Below are 24,127 nucleotides of genomic sequence, written 5' to 3' on the forward strand. Positions count from 1 at the left end.
CTCAATAACAATACCAGCCAAGGTAATTCTGTGAGAGACATAGTACAGGAAAAAAAAAAAAAAAAGATTATTGTCACACAGAATTGAGGTCAAATAATTCCATCACGTTGCAGTGACATATAAATAGATTTCCAGCTCTCACCCACATTCCAGTCCTGGTTCTGAACATCTTGTCCCAAGTCATGCCTCACCTTTTACTCAGTGAAGCTTCCAGGCTTCTTAGTGGATTGCTTTTTCACCAGTGTTAGTTACCTGCTGTAGTTTGGATTTGACCTTAGGGCAGTAATTACCTTTTGACCTTTCACTGCTGCATTCGAATCTATTTTCCAGTTCACGGATTCTCTCTTCAGCTGTGTCTATTCTGGTATTTAATTTGTTCATTAAGGCATTTTAAAAAATTTGCTTTCTCTATTTTTTCCTAGAAGTATTATTTGGCTCTTTTACAAACATCCTATTTTTTATAGCATGTTCCCATCGTGTTTCTTATTATGTCATTTCATCTTTAACCACATTTAAAATTATCTGATAGAATATTGCAGATTATCATCGTCCACTCAAATCTTAGAGTTACCTGTGTATGTTGCAGACTCATTGACTCTCCCTTATGAACTTTTAGGCTGACTCTTGGTTCCGCCCCTGCTTTGGGCAGCCCCATAGGAAGAGCACATTCCCTCTGGGTCGTGATAAGGAGACAGAAAGTTTTTCATCTTACAACACCACAATCCTTCTGGTCAATCACACTGATGAGCTGAACACAGAATAGAATGTGGATGTACAGCTTCATGATTAATAGCTACATCCTCTTAAGATGGCAGGAGAAGCAATAAATAAACAGCACCTAGAAGCTCTTTAGAGCATATAGCCTCAGGTTAATTCTTATCAGAAAGTATGACCTCCTCCCTTGATGTGCACCAGAGACCTCCCCAGTACATCCTCCATGGGGTGCTCACCAGACTACAGGTGCCTCTTCCTACCACCGTTGCCATGGATGGATGATAGGAAACCTTCTCCCCTGTTTCCAAATATAAGGAAACGAAGGGTCAGAACAATGAAATAATTTTTCAAGGTCATATAAGTAAGTAGAAGCGTTAGAATTTGAACATTCTTTCCGATTCCAGGGCCTATGTTTATTTTCCCAGCAGTAGAAATCAGAGGGGAGTGGACACATCAGCCTACTGAATCAGAGGCCCTCCCAAAAATGCATAGTAAAGGCAAGTTTGCTTTGTGTCTTTTGTTCTATGTTAAAAATTAATATGAGTCTTATATATTAATTCATAAAATTTTGTGTCAGTTTTTTTTTTAATTTTTTTAATGTTTATTTATTTTTGAGAGAGACAGACAGACAGAGCACGAGCAGGGGAGGAGCAGAGAGAAAGGGAGCCACAGAATCCAAAACAGCCTCCAGGCTCCGAGCTGTCAGCACAGAGCCTGATGTAGCGCTCGAACTCACGAACCGTGAGTTCATGACCTGAGCCAACCCGGACACTCAACCGACTGAGCCACCCAGGCGCCCCTGTGTCAGTTTTAAAGTGAAGACGAGAAGATATTCTGAGTTAAATTGCCTAGTTTTCATTTTAATCCCTTTGCCTTCGTAGATATTTTTCTCCTTTTTGTTGAGGGCTGGGCTAGCTGTCCTCTAAGAATCCATGCTCCCTCACCATGATAGTGCTGTTATGGGACTGTGGCTACCTGATCAGGAACGGAACTTCCTGACCCTTTTTGGGTAATATGACCAAGTTCCTTACATCCAAAGGGATATGGGTAGAAGTGATGTTCCGTTTATAATCATGACTTGTAAAAATGCTCCAACTGCAATTTTCCTCCCTCTCCATCTGACACCCCCATGTGGATGTACATGACACCCCCATGTAGATAGATTTCCCAGGCAACCTCGGAAATTATTCTCTAAAGATGGCCAAGCCTGCATCAGCTCAGTCCTTCTCAGGGAACAGAGAAGGACTTGCCTCTTCCTTGCCTCTTCCAGTTTCCCCTGGCTTCTAGGCTTGCTTGGCTTAGAACTCGCATCTCTACTGCCCTCTTACAATAACAGGTGATTCGATTTAGGACCCACTTGGATAATACAATATACACCCCCCCCCCACCACCAAGTCAAGACCCTTAACTTAATCACATCTGCGAAGACCCTTTTTCCTTATAGGGTAACATTTACAGGTCCCAGGGATTAGGACCTGATCTCTTTGGGGGCTATTCAGCCTAGCACACCACCAAAAACGGCTTGAGTGGACCCAGAACCAAAGACCACGAGGGAGGAAAGGGCTCTTAAAATGGGGAGAATGTTGAATTGGGGGCGACTAAGATCTTCCAGTGACTTCTTCAGTAAGGATCAGAAAATCCAATCTGCACATGCACAAACATGCACACTCGGTGAGGAGAGGGGTTCACAAGCTCTCAGCAGTGGCTCAGGCCGTGCAGAGAGCCTCACGGTTACCCGATGTGTGCACTGAAGCCCCGAGGAACGTCACCGTGGGGGGCTGCAGGCTTACCTCCATCCCCCCCTTTTACTTACTCGGTCAACAAACGTTATTCAGAACAGTGTTCTATGTGCTGGGGATACATCAAGGGAGGAGATGAAAGCAAGAGTCCCCGTCCCTGTGGCGGGTTTGGCAGTGAATAGTACTCTTGGTTGATGGCGAAGTTAATTGTAAATAAAAACATTCCAGTTTCCAGCCTTCTGGCATCTCTCCTTGTTTCCTTGACTCCCCAAAGATGTAAAGTAGAAACCAGTAAGTCATCGCTGGGCACGTTCTCGTCACTCAGGTTGTGTTTGGTCCTTTTCTCAGAAGTGTTTTTGATTCCTTTTTATTTGGGGTTGATTTTTTTTTCAGCACATAGTAGGTTGCTGCATAACGTCCTATTGATTTGCAGGTTAGAATTACTCTCCAAGGACTGGGGCACCTGGGTGGCTCAGTCTGGTAAGCGTCGGACTTTGGCTCAGGTCATGATCTCACAATTCGTGAGTTCTAGCCCCGTGTCAGGCTGTGCTGACAGCTCGGAGCCTAGAGCCTGCTTCGGATTGTGTGTGTGTGTGTGTGTGTGTGTGTGTGTGTGTGTGTCTCTGTTCCTCCCCCACTTGTGCCCTCTTGCTCTCTCTCTCTCTCAAAACTAAATAAACATTTTAAAAAATGAAAAAAAAAGAATTACTTTCCAAGGACAAAAATGTACTCTGCGCCTGAAACTTCAGCTGCACAACCTTGTGCCTTAGTGTTTATATATATATATATATATATATATATATATATATATATATATATACTTTTTATTTTTTTAATGTTTTATTTTTGAGAGAAAGAGACAGAGCATGAGCAGGGGAAGGGCAGAGAGAGAGGGAGACACCGAATCTGAAACAGGCTCCAGGCTCTGAGCTGTCAGCACAGAGCCCCACGTGGGGCTCGAACCCATGAACCATGAGATCACGACCTGAGCCAAAGTCGGATGCCTAACCAACTGAGCCCCCTGGGCGCCCCTAGTGTTTATATTTTTGTCCATCTTTCCTTGCGGTCAGTGCATTGCCTCTGCCCTCCCCCCACCCCACCCTCCACCCCGGTTCTCCCATTTAAGCTCACACGGGGCTGTACAGGCAGCCAAGAGACAGACAGGCAGCTTATCACAGCCCCACCGACACCCCAGCCTCTCCCGTCTGGCCCCACTCTCAGTACAACCTGATGAAAAGATGTCACACCGCAGACAAGCGGTTCACCTCCTCACCTCTCCCCTTTGCCCTCTGCCTTGTCTAAGCAGCAGTGGGGGGAGCTGGGGGGGAGCAAAGAGATTAAATCAGGTAGTTGAAAGCTAACACCGTCTCTAAGCAACCCTCAAAGCGAACCCAGGAATTTCAACTGTAATATTATCCCCCAGGAAAAGGAGCAAGAAAATGAGAAAGTCAGTGCCTTGCTGGGCTCAGCATTGGGGTGCCCAGGCCCAGCTGGCGACAGGGAAGGGACAGCAGCCTGGCCTTAGCTGGAGAGCATCTGGGGGCAGAAAGAAAAGTGGGGCTCACACAGACATCCATGTGGGAGCAATCAGGAACATGCCTGCCAAGGCTCCAGGGCTCTGGGACACATTCACAAACTCCAAACAAGTGCATGGGAAAGATATACTTTGTTTCCTTCCCCCCAACCCCACCTCTTGCTGCCCCGCTGAGAAATGCTGGGTGTTGTGTTTCCAGGGGAGGCTTTTGTGGCTAATTTTGAAAAATGAAGCGAGCAGGTAAACTAGAGCTAATGGCCCCAGGCCGGGGGCAGACATCTGGGGCAATGTTGACTTTGCTGTGGGAGAGCCAGCTGGCCTTTCCACCGCTCTCCCTCCAACCCCTTCCCTGCCCGCCTCCAGGGGGCCTTCAGCTCCTAAGCAGTCAACAGCCCAGCCCCTTGCTTACAGCACCAAAAATGTTTGGTTTTTATGCATGACCTTGGCCCGAGCACACCTTGTCCCTCATCCTGAGGGGCAATGGCTTCCCACCATCCCTGCCCATGCCAGGGGATGAGATTCTCAGACCCGGGGAGAGCCAGACTTGGTAGAACTTGTGATATGAGCTCATCTTAACGACCAAGAGGGCAGGGAGAAAAGTGACCTCGATGCCAAACACTGTGCCAGCTAGGTGCTTGGCACACTTTGTCCCTGCAACTTAGGACATATGATTTTTTTTTCTCATTTTATACATGAGAAAACTGGCGTGTAGTGCATGTAACAGAACTAAAGCCACAAAGTAACCAGTGCTCAGGTTGGATACAAACATAGGTCAAATTTAGTGCAAGGCTGAAGCGTGTTGTTCAGGAGGTCCTGCTGGCCCGGATGCTGCCCAGGCTCTGCCGGCTTACTTGCTGGGAACCTCAGGGTAGGTAAACTTTCCTCCCTGAGCCTTGTTGCCCTATGTGTTAAAGAAGGGGTAATAGCTTCTGCTTCTCGGATTGTCCTGATGGCTGAGTGAGATGATGAATGGAGAAGCTTTAAAAGGTAAGTGACCCGTGCAAATAAATGCTCAAAAGGTATTTGCTATTGATATTAGAACATTAGCGATCTTTCCACTGTACTGTACGTAGTTGGTTTCTGGAGAGTAGAAAAGTGCTTAGCTTTTCAGTACATATAGTAGGAGAGCCCTAAGGTACGTGCGGATATCCCAGCTGGGCTGGGGCTGCAGAGAAGGACATGTCACCCCAGGGCTGAGAAGCGAGGTCTGGTTTCCCCTCGTCACTGCGCCAGCAACAGAAGGTCACCTTCCCAGAAGTGACTGGAGTCAACCCTGTCAACAACCAGGAATCCACAAGACTCCTAGAATGGAGTTCTCCAGTGCCTCTTCCCCATCCTTTCTTTGCCTCGATCCAGGATCACGGGCATAGAAGAGAAAACGGGGGTTAGGAAGCCCCTTCTCCCTGCTACATGGTCTCATTCTTTGTCCATCCATCCATCATCCATCCATCCATCCACATTTTCTTAGCATGGAGCTAAGTGCTGCACAGGAACAGAGAGGAGAAGAGACATCTACGGTGATACCCGGATGTAAGTTTATTGCAGGAACAGTGCCCCGCCCCTTCCCAGCCTTCACTGCAAGTCGGAGGTCTGGATGTGTGCAAGGAAGGTGTAGGCACCCGCAGCTAGAACAGCACAGGCACAGAGTAAGGACATTCTGTGGATGTGATCTGACTAGCCATTTCGTGTTAGTCGAACACAGACTCTTGTGTCTGTTTTTACTCTTCCACTCCTGCCCTGGAGCCCCGGGGTCCCCCCCAGCCAACGCTCCACTGCTCTGCCTCCCCCATCCAGTTGTATCCTTCTGACTTCATGTCTGAGTTTACAGGGAGGGACTGTCCAGCAGAGCTTCAGACTGAGCTCCCATACTTTCACAAAGAGCAATTCCGTGTTTCCTTCATCCAGAACATCAAACAGAATATCTCCCGCGGGGCCCCTGAAATCTATGTTGCCACCTCGTTAATGACTATCTGGGGGAAGGTTTTATGAGGTATCGGGGCAGATGTGAACAGATATGGGAGAACGGATGTCTTCTAGCCTGAGTCATCATGGGGTAAAAGCAATGCTGACCTTTTTGTGTATCTTCCCAAGTCATTAGCATGCATTTACTGGGTTTTTGCCCTGTGCCCGCCCTGTGCTCATGACCCTGGGGAGACACAACAAAGCAGGGTTACTTTGATGGAGGAGTGTGATGGCTTAGCCTCAAAGTCTGCAAAAAAAGCACGTGAGAGCAGGGTTCCGATCCTTCCTGCTGTCCTGGTGGCTGCGGTGGAAAGTCACGGTGTCGTGGCATCCAGAAAAAGATGTGGATACTTCAGTTTCCGGTAGGGTTATCTGCTGGCTGTAGAGACAGTACCTAGCATAAAGTGAATGCTCCATAAATATTAACTGAATGGATGATTCCATGAACAAGTGAATGAGTGGGTGGTGGGAGAGATGTGGCAGCTGATATCCCGAGATGGTGATGATGTGCGCAGTGCTGTCAGAGAGAAGAGGTAGGGTGGGGAAGACCTTGACCTAGGAGATGCCCAGCACAAGTTAAACTATGTACTTTAGATTCTGCAAAGGAAACAGGACTTCAGGGCAGCTTTTTAATCACTGTAGGGAAACTGAGGCGTAAGCCCAGTCAACAGTACTGGTTACTATTGGCTAGTATGATAAAAGAAATAATAAAGGCCAAATAGGTTGAGCTTTTATTCTATGTCGAGAACTTTCTAAATGCTTTAACATTTACTCTTCAGAGCCAAGCACTATCACATACGCGCTACGTTTATTCCAAATTTGCAGAAAAACGGAAAGGAAGGTAGAGGCTAAAAAGCCTTCCACATTCTGAGTGCAAAGGTTCAAATCCAAGTGGTCTGATCCCAGAGACTGCATTCTTAAAATGATCATAGAGGCAGGGGAAAAGTTCAGTTCCGCGAGCAAGTGGATGTCTGGGGCTCCTCCCACACAAAAAGGGCAAGATCCTGTCCGGACTCCACCCGTCGTCCGGGAGGCTAAATCAGTCCTGCAGGGTGGACACGGGGACTGGACAGAGATGTGACTGGGAGCAACACAGTCACATGAGCGGGCAGGGACCAGGCTGTCAGGCTGCTGCCGTGGACGTGCTGTTCTTGGTGCACATGGCTTAGACCTTTTCTTCCTTTCTCTTTCTGTCTAGTCCTGGCGCCCACACTCCTGCGTCTGTCTCTGAGCTGCAGCACCCAGCTCCGTGCAGGCGGGTTCCATCTACATCTCCGTCTCTGATTTGTCTTCAGGTTTCCACTGCGCTTTCCCGAATGCCTTCTGGTGTGTGCTCTCCATGCCTTGTCAGCAGCTACGACCTCCAGCAAGGCCAAAAGGGAGCCATCTTTGTCCCCAACTCAATCTGCACCACCTCCCCCCCTTCCTCTCTCTCTCTCTCTCTCTAAATATTTTTTACGTTTATTTATTTTTGATAGAGACAGAGCACACGTGGGGGAGGGGCAGAGAGAGAAGGAGACACAGAATCCGAAGCAGGCTCCAGGCTCCTAGTTGTCAGCACAGAGCCCAACTCGGGGCTCGAACTCACAAACCGTGAGATCATGACCTGAGCTTAACCGACTGAGCCGCCCAGGCGCCCCTCCCACTTCCTCTCTTCTGCCCACACCGCCGACATTCTGTCTCCCGGGGCTAAGCCTCAGAGGCTCCAGATCACTCTCTCTCTTTACATAACGTGAAATCACTTAGGAGTCCTTGTCAATTTTCCTCTTATAACTGAAGAGTTTTTTTCGTTAAATTTCTATGCCTGCAGCTGCTCTTTCCTTGCCATTCCTACTGCCCATCCCTGAGCGCAGTTGCTTCGTGTTTGAAATAGCGTATGGACTGTCGGTGGATTCTTGCCTCCAGTTTCTCTCTCTTTGGTTCCATCCCCCACGCGCTGCCAAACCAATCTCCCTAAAGTGCACTTCTGAACATGTCAGTCCCCTGAGCCACAAGCTTCAACGGCTCCCCATTGTCTGCCAAATAACGTCCAGATTCCTTATCATGGCTTTTCACATCCACTTAGATCTGGTCTCAACTCAGTGCACATTTATTGAGTCCTGTGTAGTCCCAGACCCTGTGCAAGGCGTTGTAAATGTAAAACTGAGCCCAGGATGCTTCCTGCCCTTGGGGGAAGAAAAAGAAGAGAAGCTGGTCCTCAGATCTCCAGCCCGTACTTCTTCCCACTCATGCCCACCGCCTAGGGTATGAGTGTGGATTTTTGCTCTTCTCCGGAACTTCCTTGGCACTTTCTTGACTCTGTGTCCAGGAATTTCCTCATTTCCATCAACAACCAACCCTCTCCTGGTTTACTATCCCCTCCCTATATAGACAACCATGAGCGGCCCTTTTGAAGATGAATGCTTCTGACCACTCTCCTTTGCACGATTCTCGTGATGGATCACGGTCCGCTGTACATTACAGATTTGCGTCTACCTTTATCTCCGTACCTTTATTCCCCAGACTGGTGTGCAACAGCCAGCTGGTCCGCTGAGGATTCATTTATGTATGTTCTTAGAAAAAATCAGCAACCTTAGGTACTGTTTTCATTCAACAAAATGTGGCAGTTTTTTTCTCCTGCGTGCCTCCTCGGAGAGTTCACCAATTGTGTTTTATGGATTCAGAATCCGTAAGAGAATGGTGGAGTGTCTTAATGTTTTCAAAACATAGGAATATGGGATATTTTCCTCACATCTATTTTATTTTCATACGATTCGATCACATCTCCTGGAAATAGGGTTCCACGGAACACAATTGAGGAGACCCTGTCCTAGAAAATGAGACCATGGAGTAACAGTGAGAATAATGATGCTAAGAAAAACTTGTTATTTGAACATTTGCTCTGTGGTAGTCACGACACCAAGGGCTTTTCCATGAAGGTTTTTATTTAATTTTCACGAAAATCCAATGCACAAGTGGTAATTTTGACCCATTTTGCAGGTAAGGAAACAGAGGCTCAGAGCTCTTAAGTGATGTTCCCAAGGTCATTACTGTCATCGAGAAAGTAGTTAAACTACAACATGAAACCAACCTAGCCAACCCCAGAGCCTGTGCTCCTTGAGGGAGGGGGGCCTGTTTTTAAAATCTCTGTGATCCCTCTCGCCCCCAAATTCATAACGGTCTGTGACTCTCGAACACACTTAGGCCTTTGCTTTTGCAGTCTGATTTTTGCATTCGTGCTTTGATGCTTTACAACAGAGAGTAGAAAGAACACTGCTCCACTGCTCCTTGGCTCGGGAGACCTGAGTTTATGACCCCAAATCTGCCTTTAATTAACCATGTGTCATTAGGCAAAGAATTTCTTCCCTCTGGGGCTCAGTTTCCTCAGCTGTAAAATAACAGTGAGGTTGGACTCGTTGATATCTGAGGTCCTTTAACCTCTTTTCACCACGCTCTTCTTTTTGCCAAGTTTCTGTGATTAATAGAATTAGATGAGCCCTTTGTTGCCTATTGTATCTGCCACTGAGAGAGCTGGAACCGTCTCTCAAAGGAATCCAGGCCATGGCCAATTCAATGTGTTGACTTTGAGGCCACCTCGATGACCCACACAGTCGCTGGCAGCATGAGGAGCAGAAGCATTGCCTTTGACCAAATATGTTCTTCCGTTAGAGTATTTTTTTTAATGTGAAACATCAAATGAATTTCGAAATTTTATCTGGATGATATAAGTATAAATGAGTAAAAAAAAAAAAAAAAAAAAACCAGATGGGATACATTTCCCTTGCAATATATATGTGATTAAAAAATTGAGGGGAAAAATGTTTGTAGCAAATATGTTTTGGATTTTCTGAACCAAAAGCTCTTGCAGAATAGTTTGAGGCCTCCAGAGTACCAGTGTGCAGCTGCTTTGGCCGGCCTTCAATGACCCATCAAACCCCAGTCGTCTTGGAAACCCGCCTGCATCCTGGGAAGTGTTCTCCATTGAGCAGCTAAAATGGCTTCCAGTCTTCCAGGGTAACATAGTTTGACTATAGTTCACCTCTTGGGAACCTTCGTACAAACAAGATGTCTATCTCCTGACCCCAGAGCCGTAAGTGGCATAGCTTGAAGAAATACAACAACAGTAGAGGCTGATGTTCGTTTGGGGGTTTTCCTGACGCAAAGCACAGAATTTCAAGGATGGGGAATTTCACCGGTAAAAATGTCTCCCATTGAATTATCCTTACCCGCTGAGTGAGGAATTCGGGGTTAGCCTGAGCAGCCATAACGGTTGGAAGGGAGAAGAACAACGAAAGGGACCGGGGATGATTCTCTCGTTAATTAAAATGCTCTCAGGCTTGGGCTCACAAGACTTGGATTTCAGTGTGAATTCTGCAGTCGTTAGGATAATGCTAATGCTATAATTTTAATGATGGCAGTTAGCGTTTATTGAGCACTTCCCATGTGCTAAAGCCTTAAACTGATCATTTTACTTATCTTTTTAACACTGGTAGCAGAGTCTGTACGTGCCTAGCCCGGTCACCTCTGCTTATCTCAGAGGCCACCACTGATGCTGAAGAGAACTGTGCCTCTCTGCCTCAGAGCGTCCCCTGGCCACAGGAGGGGTTTGGCCCACTGTCCTGGACAAGCAAGAAAGGCCAAGGTGTTACAAGAACCGTCACTAACCCCCAAGCCACGAGGGGTGTCAGTTGGCGAATAAACTCCCACTTTCCTTGCCCTCAGCAGGACAGTTCTGAGACGTGATCTATATGGGTTCGCAGACAGTCCCAGTGGGATCACTGGAAGAGTTAGTGAGACAGGGATCCAGTGAGACAGACGCCGGTGACGTATTGCGTGGGGAGAAGCCCAGGAGGGTTTGAAGCATAGTGACCCGAATACCAGCGAAACTGGAGGGCAGTCTTATGTCTTCTCACACACTCACGCACGCTCACGCACACACTCACACACGTGCACACACACACAGATAACCCACGTGAGCATTTACCAGATGACCCACGTTACAGCTGAACCGAATGACCAATCTAGAAATGAATTGTTTTCTTCTTTCGTGGCAAAGCAAAGATTGAAGCTCGTGTTTGCGTTACTATGGTTTGTTTTTTTTTTCCTGTAACACACCGTGTGTGTGAACAACATGAAAAGATTCTTGAACCTTCGTTACTTCCATATGTTTGTCACCCAGTGCCTTTCTCAACATTTCTCTCTAGTAAATAATTAGTAGTAAAACCACGAAAACAAAAATGACCAGTATTCTTCTCAGCCTTGACAGCAAAACCCGGGAGAACAGAGGATCCTGTTCTGGGTCACTTCTTCCCGTGCCGCAGGGAGCTTGCTTTAACAATTATCCACTCTTTCATTTGGTTTCTCAATTTGTTTTTCATGGCACCACCCCCTCAGCCTCCAAACAGAGTCAGAGGTTTCCCATTCTAAGAAGGGTCTCTTCCCTTAACTTCTACACCTTACGTGTTAGTTAGAATAGGTCACCTGCAAAAAACTGCAAAATCTCAGTGACTTATACAGTCCTAGTTTACTTCTTGCTAATAGCAGGGGGCAGGGCAGGCCAATGGTGAGGGTCCCCATGCTATGCAGTCATTCAGGGATCCAGGGTCACTTTATCTGCCATTTCTGCTTGGAGTCCTTGTCTTCCTCTTCCTTCTGTGGCCGTTGGGGGGCGGGGGGGAGACAAAATGGAAGATCTCCAGTGGCCAGTTTTATGGCCCAAGATTGTAAGTGATGCACATCACTTCTGCACATCACGTGAGATTGGTCACAAATAATGACTTTGCCCCGCTTATGCAAGAAGAGTGCCAGGAGGTAGAGAAGACCCCGGATATAATGAAAATCGTCAGCCTTAGTCATGCCCTTGTAAGCAACCCCTCATCTCTTCCTATTGTTTCCCCTTCTGTCCTCTTTGAAAGAAAAAGAAAAGTTGCTAACCTCTGAATAGGGTGTTACATTTAACACAGCATCGACCCGCCTTGGCACTCATTCTCCCTAATGTTTTACAGTCTTGGATTAGCACCACTGCCCACCCCCGCCCTGATTCACTGTTCTCAAGGCACTGAAAACCGGCTCCATCTATGTCAAAATCTAGCACCTAGAACAGAGCCTGACACAGAGTAGATAGATGTTCAGCTTCCATTGGATGGATGAATAAAATACGTAATTTTGGCGGTATCAGCTTCTTTCTTTGTGCAAAAAAAGGCATTGCTCTCCTTCGATGTGTCAGATTTTGTTCTAGATGCTGGGTAGTCACTGGCTGAGGCCGTCACAAGCAGATGCTGAGACGGAGTTTGACATACAGTGTTTTATCAGGGGTTAACACTTTTGGAAGGGGGAGGCGAGGAGTAAGATAAGGCAGATGAAGAAGGCAACTTGTGGTGGAGGCCTGACAAAGACTTAGGCTACCATACAGGAAGTTCTGCGGAGTCATTCCAGCCACGGGTTATGGGCTGCCATGGGGAAGGTGTGCCCTTGGGTGAAGTGGACCTCTGCAGCTGAGGCAGACCCTGTAGGAGTTGACAGCTGAGATGCCTCCTTCTGTGAAGGGACATGTGAGTGGCATAGTTCTCTGTCCACAAGTGGGACTATAATAGTAAATGCAATATGGCTTTTGCTCCAAGATCTAGTAAGAGACGTGATTATACACACTGCACATTTCAAAATAACCTAGCAAATGTGATGATAAAGATTTGCAGAAGGTGCTTTGTGTGTTCTGAAGGGGCATTTGGGCAAACTTAGGTGATAAAGTTGTTCAGTTTCCTAGATGAGTTTTAAACGTGAGGTTTCCTAGACCAGATGGCCCTGCTCTGGCAGTTGAAACATGCACAGGAGTCAACAGGAGATGAAGTGGACAGAGGGTTTTCCAACAGTGAATGCAGCCTGAACAACGGTATGGAGGCTATTTCTTCTCTGACTTCTCCGGGCCACTCCTTGCCTTACTGATAGATAGAGAAGTTTCTTTATTTTCCCCTCTTGCTTCCTAAATATTAGATCTACCTAATCTCTTTACTTATGTTCTCTTTTGCATGAGATATGCAGATTTCCCTAATGCCCTCACTAGCCCCCAGCTCTAGCAGCCATTACCTCTAAAGTAGCCTTTCTCAAATGGGACCATTTGATGATTAGAGTGGATCCTCTCCATTCTCTCAAGGACGGTACATAGCGAATACCATTTCCACGCACAGGAGGAAGGTCAATTCGTCATACTCAATGGATGCCTTAGGACATCTGGTTTAATTCTTTTGGAAACCTGATTGAGAAAGGCCATTCTAAACCGAAGACCCCAAATTTGTATCTGTGCCCTCAGCCTCCATACTGAACTTCAGTGCTATTGAGCTGATTTCCAGCTGCCCCCAGTAAATCTACAGTATTGCAAACTCCACGTGACCTAAGCGTCCCCTCTTTCCCTCCTCACGCTTGCTCCTAATTTTGATCTTTCTCTTTGAGTCTGTGGTATCACCAGCCAGGTAGCCATCAGGATCCTCAGCATCCCTTAGTGGCCAGCATACCTCGGGGACTGTCGGGTCCTCTAAAACGTCCTTCCGTTTTTTTCTCATTCTACTCCCAAATCCATGCTTTAAAACCATTTGTTATTTGCTTTTACCCAAACTCTCCTAACTATCCCCTCGACAGATACACACACACACACACACACACACACACACACACATTCCCACACAGGTTTTCTCTAGAACCTTCCAATTTCAGTGTCTCCTTGCTACAACCACAAGTACCAACTTGCTAAAGGGAAGCCCTTAACATGTCCTTCCCCTGGTCAAAAAGCTGCAAAGCTTCCTAGATTCCCTCACATGACCGTCTTTTCATCAAAAGCCACAGGTAAGTTAGGGGCTACCTCCTTGTCACCATGGCAATATTCTATAAAGGCCCCAAATAAGAAGGATGGTTCAGCACCATCTGAATGCCTAGCCTCAGGTCCACACAATTCCTCATCCGTGTATGCGAAGTTCTCTACCACACTGCGGTAACTTCCCTTTTCTGCCCAGCCCCCATGATATCATGATTCATCGTCTCCAATCCAGCCACACTCCATGGCTGTTCAGGCTCTGGAATCTCCTTGTTCCAGGCATTTATCACTACCATCCCGTCCCCTCTCCAAGTCCTGGTTTCCTTTCACTTGTCAAAATCCAACTCACCGTATCATGTCATATTTTTCATGATATTTTTTTTTCTGATTTATCACCGGATGTTAGTTCTCCATTCCTAGAAATACTACAGCACAAAAACGTGTGCCCTTATCATTTTCTCGCTGGTAATATGCTTGTCACTACACAGGTAACGAGGCCCCATCTGCATTTCTACCAGGAGAATTCCAGCGTGAGATCTCCGCTGAGCTTGTCTAAGTTTCTGCCTGAGCGCAAAACTCATGAGCCTTGTAGCAAAAGATGCTTCTGCTGAGAGAGAGCTCCCTTTCCTATTTTCAAGTATTCTTTTTTTTATGTATTTATTTATTTTTTTTTTTAATTTTTTTTTTTTCAACGTTTTTTATTTTTTTTATTTTTGGGACAGAGAGAGACAGAGCATGAACGGGGGAGGGGCAGAGAGAGAGGGAGACACAGAATCGGAAACAGGCTCCAGGCTCCGAGCCATCAGCCCAGAGCCTGACGCGGGGCTCGAACTCACGGACCGCGAGATCGTGACCTGGCTGAAGTCGGACGCTTAACCGACTGCGCCACCCAGGCGCCCCTCAAGTATTCTTAAAGTCAGATATGTCTGTGCCTTACCTGCAGTTTGGTTTTTCATCTCTGATTGCATGCTGCAGTCCTACATTTGAAAGATACATGTGGCTTTTGCCTGAGCTAACATGATCTGGATGTCTTTCATGGGAACAAAAAATGTTCTGCCCAATACACAGGCCAGGACAATGCAACTCCTTACATTGGCTTTTGAACAAGCCTTGAACTAACTAACTCCCTCCCTCCCTTCCCTCCTCCCTTTCCCTTCTGTTCTTCCTCTCCATCTCTCTCTCTCCCCCACCCTTTTTCCCTGCCTCTCTTCCTTCTTCTCTTCCTGCTTCTAACATTTCCTGACTCTTCTCTGCAAGAAGAGAGACGGAGCTTTTGGGCAAACACTCTGCTATTAGATCCTAGAACCGCTCTGTCACAAGCTCCCTTTAAGAGGGTGGTGATGGGTGCTTGGGTGGCTCAGTTGGTTAAGCGGTTAAGTGGTTAAGCGTCCGACTTCGGCTCAGGTCATGATCTCATGGTTTGTGAGTTCCAGCCCCGCGTCGGGCTCTGTGCTTCAGCTTCTGTGTCTCCCCCTCTCTCTGCCCCTCCCCTGCTCATGCTCTGTCTCTCTCTGTCTCTCAATAATAAATAAACATTAAAAATTAAAAAAAAAAAAAAAGAGGGTGGCAAAACCCAAGGAAGTGTGGCTCAGTAAAAGAGTACAGGATTTGGCTGACAGGTCTGGGTTCAAATTCTAATTCTATCACCTGCTATCTGTATGACCCCCCAAAACTGACTCCTACCCTCTACGTTCCAGTTTATTCGTTTATAAAAGGTTCACATAGTTATGAGTTCTCCAACCCCACAACACTCCTAGGGCACGATCGGGACCCAGGGGAACGAGGGTGCCCTGTTTAAGGGGGCGCTCCCTCCTCACAGCCCCGACAGTGAACACCTCCTTGCATTGTGCCTCTGGGAGCCTCCCTCGCCCCACCTCAGTCCAGGCCTGGAGAGCTGTGGGGAGGATTGAGCGACTTGTTACACGGAAAGCGTTCGTAGCGGGAACCGGTCCGTAGTCCGTGTTCACAAGCACGAGGCATTGCTGTTTGCTGTAATTACGATAACCGTCATTCTTCTTTTTTAAACAATGATTGACCGTGACCGCAACCACCGCACCGTTTTCGCATCACCATCACCACTGATATCGGAATACACTGATGCGCATTTGACTTGAGGATAAAATTAATTTATGGACGTTTTTTGCAAGGCGGTGCTTCTCCATCTTTGTACCTCTTGAGCAAAGTGGCAGCCAGACGCACAGCCTGGCATCACGTCGCTTTAGAAGGGAAAGCACGGTTGCGGCAAAGCCGCGAAGAGTCTGATTGGTGCGACAGCAGCTCGGGGCTGCTTGGTCCATGTGGCTTTGGGGAAACTGGGAGACTGGCGACTCCCCAGAGGCAGAGAGATGTGATGGTTATGCGCTCAGGTTGGGGTACGCCTGAATTTCAGAACGGGATTCTCCATTTCCCGACCGCGTGAGCCTGGGCGGGTCATTCTTTCCCCAAGAGTGATTTGTCCATCAGGTGGCTGTGTGACGACGACATACGACAAGGCCTGTAAGTAACTTAGCACCACCGTCGCATACCACATGTACATGTATGGGACTTATTTTATCTTTCCCATCTTTAGGCTATTGCTACGGTGGAGGTACTGGGATGCTGCCGTCCCCCGTCCCTTTACTTCCAACCCCAGTGTAAGATCACCCCCTCTAGGCTTGTGTGGCCTGGGAAACCATGAAACCCCAGCCGCCTGGCTTGAATGGGCCACTGTTCCCTGCAAGGCAAGGCTGCGGGTGGAGGAGACCTCACTGTGATCTTCTGCCATGCTTGACACATGGTCAGCACCTGTCATGTGATGGGAAGTGGATTTTATGGTTCAAGTTCTTCCATCAAGGGAGAGCATAGTGGCTCGAACGTTTCCTTTTCTAAGCCTGCCCCGCGTTCTTCTCTCTTTGTTTTCTGGGTATGTGTTGGCTCTGTCTAGTGAAGTAGCTGACATCTTAATGATACCTTTCTGTGGCTTCCTTCTACCCACCCCCACCCCACCCCGATTCAGGATGAGGATGCCTTCTGTGGGCTGGCCATGAAGACCATGTGTCTACACTGGATCCCTGGGGGGAAGATACCTTCACTCTGAGCCATAGCTAAGATGTTCATATATTTTCATATTCCAAATGGGTGGAAGGGAGGGATGTTGGATGGGACGTTGACAGGACTGGATGGGATGCTGGGTGGGACTGTCTCTAGCGAACAAGGACATACGGTCCCCTGGCCATTACCTATTACCCCTTCCACGGCCACTTTAGGGAACACCTATTCAGTGTGTGTAATAGATCTATAATTGGGCTCCTGTCATGTAAGCCTGTGTCATCAAGACAAGCAGTCATGGCGCTGTACTTGATGGAAGGGGGGAAATATCAAAAGTGGTCTCAGGAACACAATCTGCACTTTCCGTCCGGAATGCAGTCTTGCTCCCTGAGATCCACGGGGGCGGCTGGTCATGAGCAAAGGCAGTGCAGCACCAGGCCTCTTGGCTGAAATTCCATGAGCACAAGGGTGTTCCTTCCCTCCCACATTGCTTAGGGAACCCACACAGAGGAACATCTGGCCAGATGCAATCTACAAAACATGCTGTGAAACATACTAGCTCCCTCAGGCCAGTGGGACCCCACCTAGTCAATGAACAGGAAAGGGCCCCACAGTGAATTCTGGAGGCTGAGATCTGTCTCACACGGGACCTGTCTCTCTGTAAAGAATGAAGTCCAAGCCAACCATTCATACTGAAGTCTGACAAAATCTGGGAGGCTGTCTTAGGAGTCAGGGATGTTAACATAAGGGATCAGTCAGGACCTGGGGCCACTGTCTGCCAGTTTGTCACAACAAAGAGGAGAAAGGAGAAGGGGGGAGAGGCCCCGGGTTGTCAAAGGCAAAGCATCCACAAAGAGCTAGCCTTAATCCAGCAATTGCTGGGCCCCCAAGTCCTCTGCTAAGCGCTTCAGCTGCAAAGCTTCATTCGATTCGCTCAACAACCCCAACTAAGATCTGTACCCATTTTGCAGATCAGGCAGGCAAGGCCAGAGGCTACAAAATGTTCTCAAGGGCACACCGCTAGTGGGGGTGGAGCCAAGGAGAAAACCCAAGTCAGTCTGCCTTTTCAGAATTTGTTTGCAGGGAGTAAAGCACAGATTTTTCCGCCTGCAGACGCTTCCAGCCTCCTGCCACAGCCTGGGTCCTTGAGATTAGGGAGGTATTGTCTCTATGTCACAGCCTCTGAATCCCCATCTCCCAGGACACTGAGAATAGGTATGAATATTTTGTTGGCTGCCTGTAGTGGTGGATAAGCCCTGCCAACTTCTCAGGTGAAAGGTGGGCGCCTGCATGCAATGAAGAGTGCTTTTCCTGCTGGACGTTGCTCAGGTGTGAAGGCAAATAAAAAGGGAGGACAAGGGAGGCATTGCATAATTAACCGAATGACTTCACAGGTTCCAAACTTCTGATTCCAGTTGACCTCTGAACTTAGTGCCCTCTCAGTCTGCTGACTCCCAGCGTGATGGACCCAACCCCCCAAAGTGGGGAGAGATCTGTTTCTAGTAGCTTCCACGGGATCCTGATGAGGAAAGGGCCAATTGGATCCATAAACAGGACTGCCAGGCAGAAAACCAGGCCAGTGATTACGAGGGAAAGAGCTCAGACTCAGGGAAGCTGACCTGGGGCCAGCACCTCGACTGCTTTTGAGGGCAGAACATCGGGGACAAACAGATGATTCAGACCAGCAAGCCCGAGATCCGAATCGGCAGAACCGGCAAATAACCACCCGTCCATGTGGACCTGTCCACTGTCTCCCGCTTAACCGCTGCATCGTCAACATGCCACTTTGCGTAGCGTCTCTGTTACCTCTCATTTACGAGGCTCAGGGGAAGTGAGTGCCCCTCGGAGTGACTCCACTGGATGGCCCTTCTCTCCCTGAGCTTCTCCCGAACTGCAAGGTGAATCAGGCCCCAGGATTTGGCCTGGTTCAAATCCTTGTGGTGCTTCTTCCCACTTTGAAAATGATCCTTACATTCTGTAGGCTCCAAGACTCCATTTCCTTATCCATGTAACGGAAATAATAACCTCACCCGCCTCACAGGAGTATTTGGGAGGGGAAAATTAAATAATGCACATAAAAGGCCGTAGCCCATGGCTGGTGCATAATTAATGTTCAATACAGTTTTGTTAATATTATTACTGTTACTAAGGATGTAATTACAAGTGTATAAGTTTGTTAGAGCTGCCATAACCAAGTCCTGCAAAATTGGTTGCTTAAACAACAGAAGTTCTGAAGCCTCCAACTCCTAAATCAAGGTGTCCTCAGGCTTGCCTCCTTCTGAAGGCTGCCAGAAGAATCCATTCCAGGCATCCTCCGCGGCTTCCGGTGCTTTGCTGGCGATCCTTGTCATTCCTTGGCCTATAGATGCATCGCCCCCAATCTCTGCGTCCACCTTCACATGGCGTCCCCCCACGCACGTGCCTGTGTCCACATTTCCTCTTCTTATAAGGACATCAGGGTTCTGAAAGATTCAGGGTTTATCCTACTCCAGTATGCCCTCGTCTCAACTAATTCTGTCTTTCATGATCTTGTTTCCAAAGCACGGGGGCTTAGGGCTTCAACATAAGAAATTGTGAAAGAACACAGTACAACAAGTATAATTTTCACTATACTTAACATAACATTAGACCCATGTAATTACGACCGTGTATTTTTTTTGAAGTAGAATCATATTCCATTTCCTTCCCGCCACCTGCTCACCCTTCAGGAGAGCCCGTGTTGCCGTGTTGGGATCTGAGGAGCAAGGGTGGGTGAAGAGGGGAAAAGCCAGCATCACAGGTTAGTGGAACCCATGCGGGTAGACCTGGTGGACGAATGCAAAGGCCACTTGTCCAATAGGAGGTACTCAGAATGATGTCACAAAATTGAGTTAGATTCAGATTACTGTAGTTACCCCAGGCGTTCCAGCGTAGTGGGCTGGGCCTGGAAAAAGACTGTGACGAGTGACGACATCTACCATTCTGGATGAGCGGATCCAAGTCTAGCCCCGGCTAGTGAAGAGAAACAGGTCAAAGACATTCCGGTTGCAGGTGAAAAGAAGAGAGCTCTGAAGAGCTTTTCACCACCACGCAGGCCCAAACATGAGGGGAAAGCACTCATTTCACTGCTTCCTCACGTCGGCGCAATATCTGAGACGCTGCAGCTTTACGACGGACACACTGTAAAGCACGCTCTCGCGTCTGGAAGCTAAATACATCATTTAGAAATTACAATCGTTTCTTATTTTTGACTCTTCCCCTTCTTGAGATTTTGTGCTCGTGCGCACACGCACACAGACCGGAGACCGTCTCAAAGAATTTTCCAGAATTCTTTACTCGATTTACTCTTCATGATAACCTTTTTAGAAGCTTCTACTGCTGATACCATTTTAAAGATTCGGACCCTGAGCTACAGAGATGTTAACAAACTGTGTCACCCAGCTATTAAGAAGAAGAAGAAAGAGGAGAAGAAGGGGAACTAGGAAAAAATGATATTTCACCACGGGTAGGACCCTTGGTCCTACTAAGGACTAACTCTTGGTCCACTAAGAATGTCTAAGCCAGGGATGAGCCAACTATGCCCCCATGGGTCAGGTCTGGTACAGTGTTTGTGTAGGTAAACATTTATTGTAACACAGCCATGAACATTCATTTACATGTTATCTATGACTGCTTTTTAAAATGATGTCAGGATTGAGTAGTTACTTCAGAGACCATATGAGCCAAAAATATTTACTGTCTTGCCCTTTACCAAAAATGTTGACTGAACTTGACTTAAATCAGCTCACAATGTCTATGTTTCAGACCCGTTCTGTGTGGGTGCACTGAACTCTGAGCGTTAGAACCGAATTTGCTCTGAACCATCCATATTTTTAAATGCTTTTTTTTTTTTTAACGTTTTTTATTTATTTTTGGGACAGAGAGAGACAGAGCATGAACGGGGGAGGGGCAGAGAGAGAGGGAGACACAGAATCGGAAACAGGCTCCAGGCTCCGAGCCATCAGCCCAGAGCCTGACGCGGGGCTCGAACTCACGGACCGCGAGATCGTGACCTGGCTGAAGTCGGACGCTTAACCGACTGCGCCACCCAGGCGCCCCCATCCATATTTTTATCATCAGAGTCCTTGAAGTTAAAATACCCCATTGGTAAAATAGTACAGCCAGTACTGGCGTAGAAAATGCCAGCCAGTCCATGGACCTCACCTTCCAGCCAGTGAACTGGACCTAAGCCTTGGGGATCCAGCCACACTATAGTAAAAAATCACTGTCCGAGTAACGGACCCTTTTGCCACATCTTCCGTGGTCAATAACTCCTACCTAACTTTCCTTCTCTAAAGATTGCATAAATTATCACCTATATGCAAATATGATTATGACTTAATTACTAGGGCTGATTGGTGATTCATTTTTTGATTATGATCAATCACTTCTCACGAATCATAATAAAACATTCAGGGCAACTGGCAGAATGCTGATAACGCAGTTTTCCTTCAAATTTTGTAACCGCCCCCAAACCAGTCAGAATAAGCTCTTAGCTGAAGTCTTCATTTTGTAAAGAAGTGTTCTGAGGGCAGTTCATAGTGGGGATAAGTCAATAAAACTATGAAAAGTGCTTAATATTACTCATAAATAAAGAAATGCAATATAAAGGGAGTTATGATTTTAACCCATCAAAATGACATTTAAACATTAATAATAATACCCAAATATGGAAGCTGATTTCAAGGAGTAGACAAATTGTCAAATTTGTCCAGATTCAAAATGGCCTTACACTTTGACCTAACTAAACCACTTCCAGGAATTTCTCCTAGAGAATTTTCATAAAGTTTAAATCATCTATCTATTTATCTATGTATCTATCCATCCATCCATCCATCCATCCATCTATCTATTCATCCATCTATCCATCCATCCATACATACACTTGTCCATCCATCTGTATCACATAAATATAACACAAGTATTTTTATTATAACTTTGCTTATGATACTAAGAAACTTGGATACAGACAAAGATGTGGATTTGTTTAATGAAACGTGATGTATACACATGACAAAGTCCTGGGTGTCAGAAATACACACACACACACACACACACACATATTCATATATGTATATACGTATGTATGTATGTATACATATATACACGTATGTATATATGTATACTTGTATATAGGTTTATGTATGTACATACATATGTATATATATACATACACACATATGTATATGTGTGTATGTATATATGTATGTGTGTATATATGGCTGTAAAGCTTTCCAAGATCTCCAAAAGTGAAAGAAGTGAGCTACAGAATGGTATGTAGGATCAAAATTTATCATGCATCAGCACCGTCTGAAGATTTTGTTAAAACACAGATTGCTGGATGCACTTTGGAATTTCTGATTCAATAGGTGTGTGTGTGTCAAAACCTGAAATTTTGCATTTCTGACAAGCTCCCGGGTAATGCTGTTGCTGTGCTGGTCCTGGGACCATACTTGGAAATCCGTTGATCAGTGAATGATACCATTGTATGTCTACTTACATATGAAGAGATACATTCTGGGAGAAAATAATATTACTGGTTTTGAGGCATAGGACTGGGGCATGAGAGAGTCTACATTTTACTTTATAATACTTATACTCTCTGAATTTATACTAACTACTAACATTTGTAGCCTAAACCTATTAGCGATACTTTTTGCTTTTAAAAAGAACCTTCCAGTCACTTGATTCGTTTTCATCTCCCCTTTTAGGCTAAGTACAAGTTTCTTAAATAACTTATAAATTCCACGTATCTTCTTCTTGTCTGAGAGTAGAGAACACATCGTTGATACGGTCTGCATTCGTTAGCTATTGCTGTGTAACAAATTGCTGCAAACCTAGCAGTTTAACCTTAGCAAAAAGATTGACTATTGCACACAGTTTCTGAGGTTTAGAAGTCCACAGGCGACTTAGCTGCGTGATTGTGGCTCCCCTGAGGTCTCGATTATGCAGTCTGCTGGGATTACCATCTTCTCAGGCTTTGATGCAGGGCTGGAGAATTTAGCTCCAAGTTTACTTACGTGGCTGTTAGACAGGCAGAGTATTTTTATTCCTTACCTAGTAAGTTAAGCAATTTTTCATTATGACCTGAACTCCCAAACATCTTCAAATTGGTCACACGATGGCTTGTCACTAAGATCGAAATATTTTTTGTTTATATTACAAGTCTGTTTTTTCATTGTAAATTAATCAATTATTCTAATAAATAAGAAGTAAAGGAAAGACCATAGGATGGAAAAGAGGAAGAAAAAGAAGGGAGGAAGGGAGAGAGGGAGAAAGGAAAAAAGGGAATGAAGAATGAGAGTAAGGAATACAGAATAAGGAATGAGAGGCAGGGCCCCCGTGTTTGAGGCTAGGACTCTGAGCACATTTCAGATTGCATAAACAGGTGACATGTTAATGTTTAACTCAGGATTAGAATTAATCCATGGACTTTTCAACATTTGTTTGTTTTTTTTTTTAATATATATTTTTTTAACGTTTATTTATTTTTGAGACAGAGAGAGACACAGCATGAACGGGGGAGGGGCCAAGAGAGAGGGAGACACAGAATCGGAAGCAGGCTCCAGGCTCTGAGCCGTCAGCCCAGAGCCCGACGCAGGGCTCGAACTCGCGGACCACGAGATCGTGACCTGAGCTGAAGTCGGACGCTTAACCGACTGAGCCACCCCGGCGCCCCGACTTTTCAACATTTGTTGAACAGTTGTTAAGTACTTGGCCTTACCTTGGGAGCTCAAGGAGCTGTCAAAGACAGGGGCTCTGCCCCCAAAAACTCCCAGGGAAGACTGACCTACAGACCGAAAGAACACCAAACAAACAAACAAACAAACAAAACCAGCCAGTCCTTATTTAGTACTAGTATGCTATACTACATATTATTCTTGCAAGATTTCATTTAATTCTTACGATAACTCTGGAAAAGAGTACTTTTATGCCCATTTTATTTTATTTTTTTATTATTTTTTTTTAATGCCCATTTTGTACAGGAGGAATTGGAGGCACCGCTAGGTTAGGACTTGAGTTAAACCCAGGAATGTGTGCTCTCAGAGCCTGAGCTCTTAATCACATCAGCCTGAACCTCAGGCACTTACAATATAGCTTTGAGATAAGTCCTTAAGTAAGTCCTTTGAGGTAAGTCCCTACTTTGATATAAATGAGGGGAAATATGGGAACACAGAGGAGACTGGTTCCAACCTAAGGGCATCAAAGAGGAGGCTGTCACATTGGGGCTGGGTCTTTAAAGACGACCTGAGGCTCACCATGGAAAAAAAGAAGGCGATCGATGTCTTGGCCAGAAGAAAAAAATATTGTGGAGAGAATCACAGGAAAGCATCTCTATAGTCATGGAGT

General features: G+C 46.3%; 1 long non-coding RNA gene across 1 annotated transcript in view; it reads left to right on the top strand.

The window, feature by feature from the left end:
- LOC128773469 (uncharacterized) overlaps window positions 1-10,816 on the top strand; it is a 92,909-nt gene extending 82,093 nt beyond the window's left edge. The window contains exon 3 of the long non-coding RNA XR_008417724.1: window positions 10,422-10,816. This is a non-coding gene — a long non-coding RNA (uncharacterized LOC128773469). The remainder of the gene's footprint in view (window positions 1-10,421) is intronic.
- Window positions 10,817-24,127: the final 13,311 nt, after the last annotated feature.

This window comes from Panthera pardus, unplaced genomic scaffold (assembly GCF_024362965.1).
Source record: "Panthera pardus isolate Hobbes unplaced genomic scaffold, ASM2436296v1 HiC_scaffold_25, whole genome shotgun sequence".
Classification (NCBI taxonomy): Eukaryota; Metazoa; Chordata; class Mammalia; order Carnivora; family Felidae; genus Panthera; species Panthera pardus.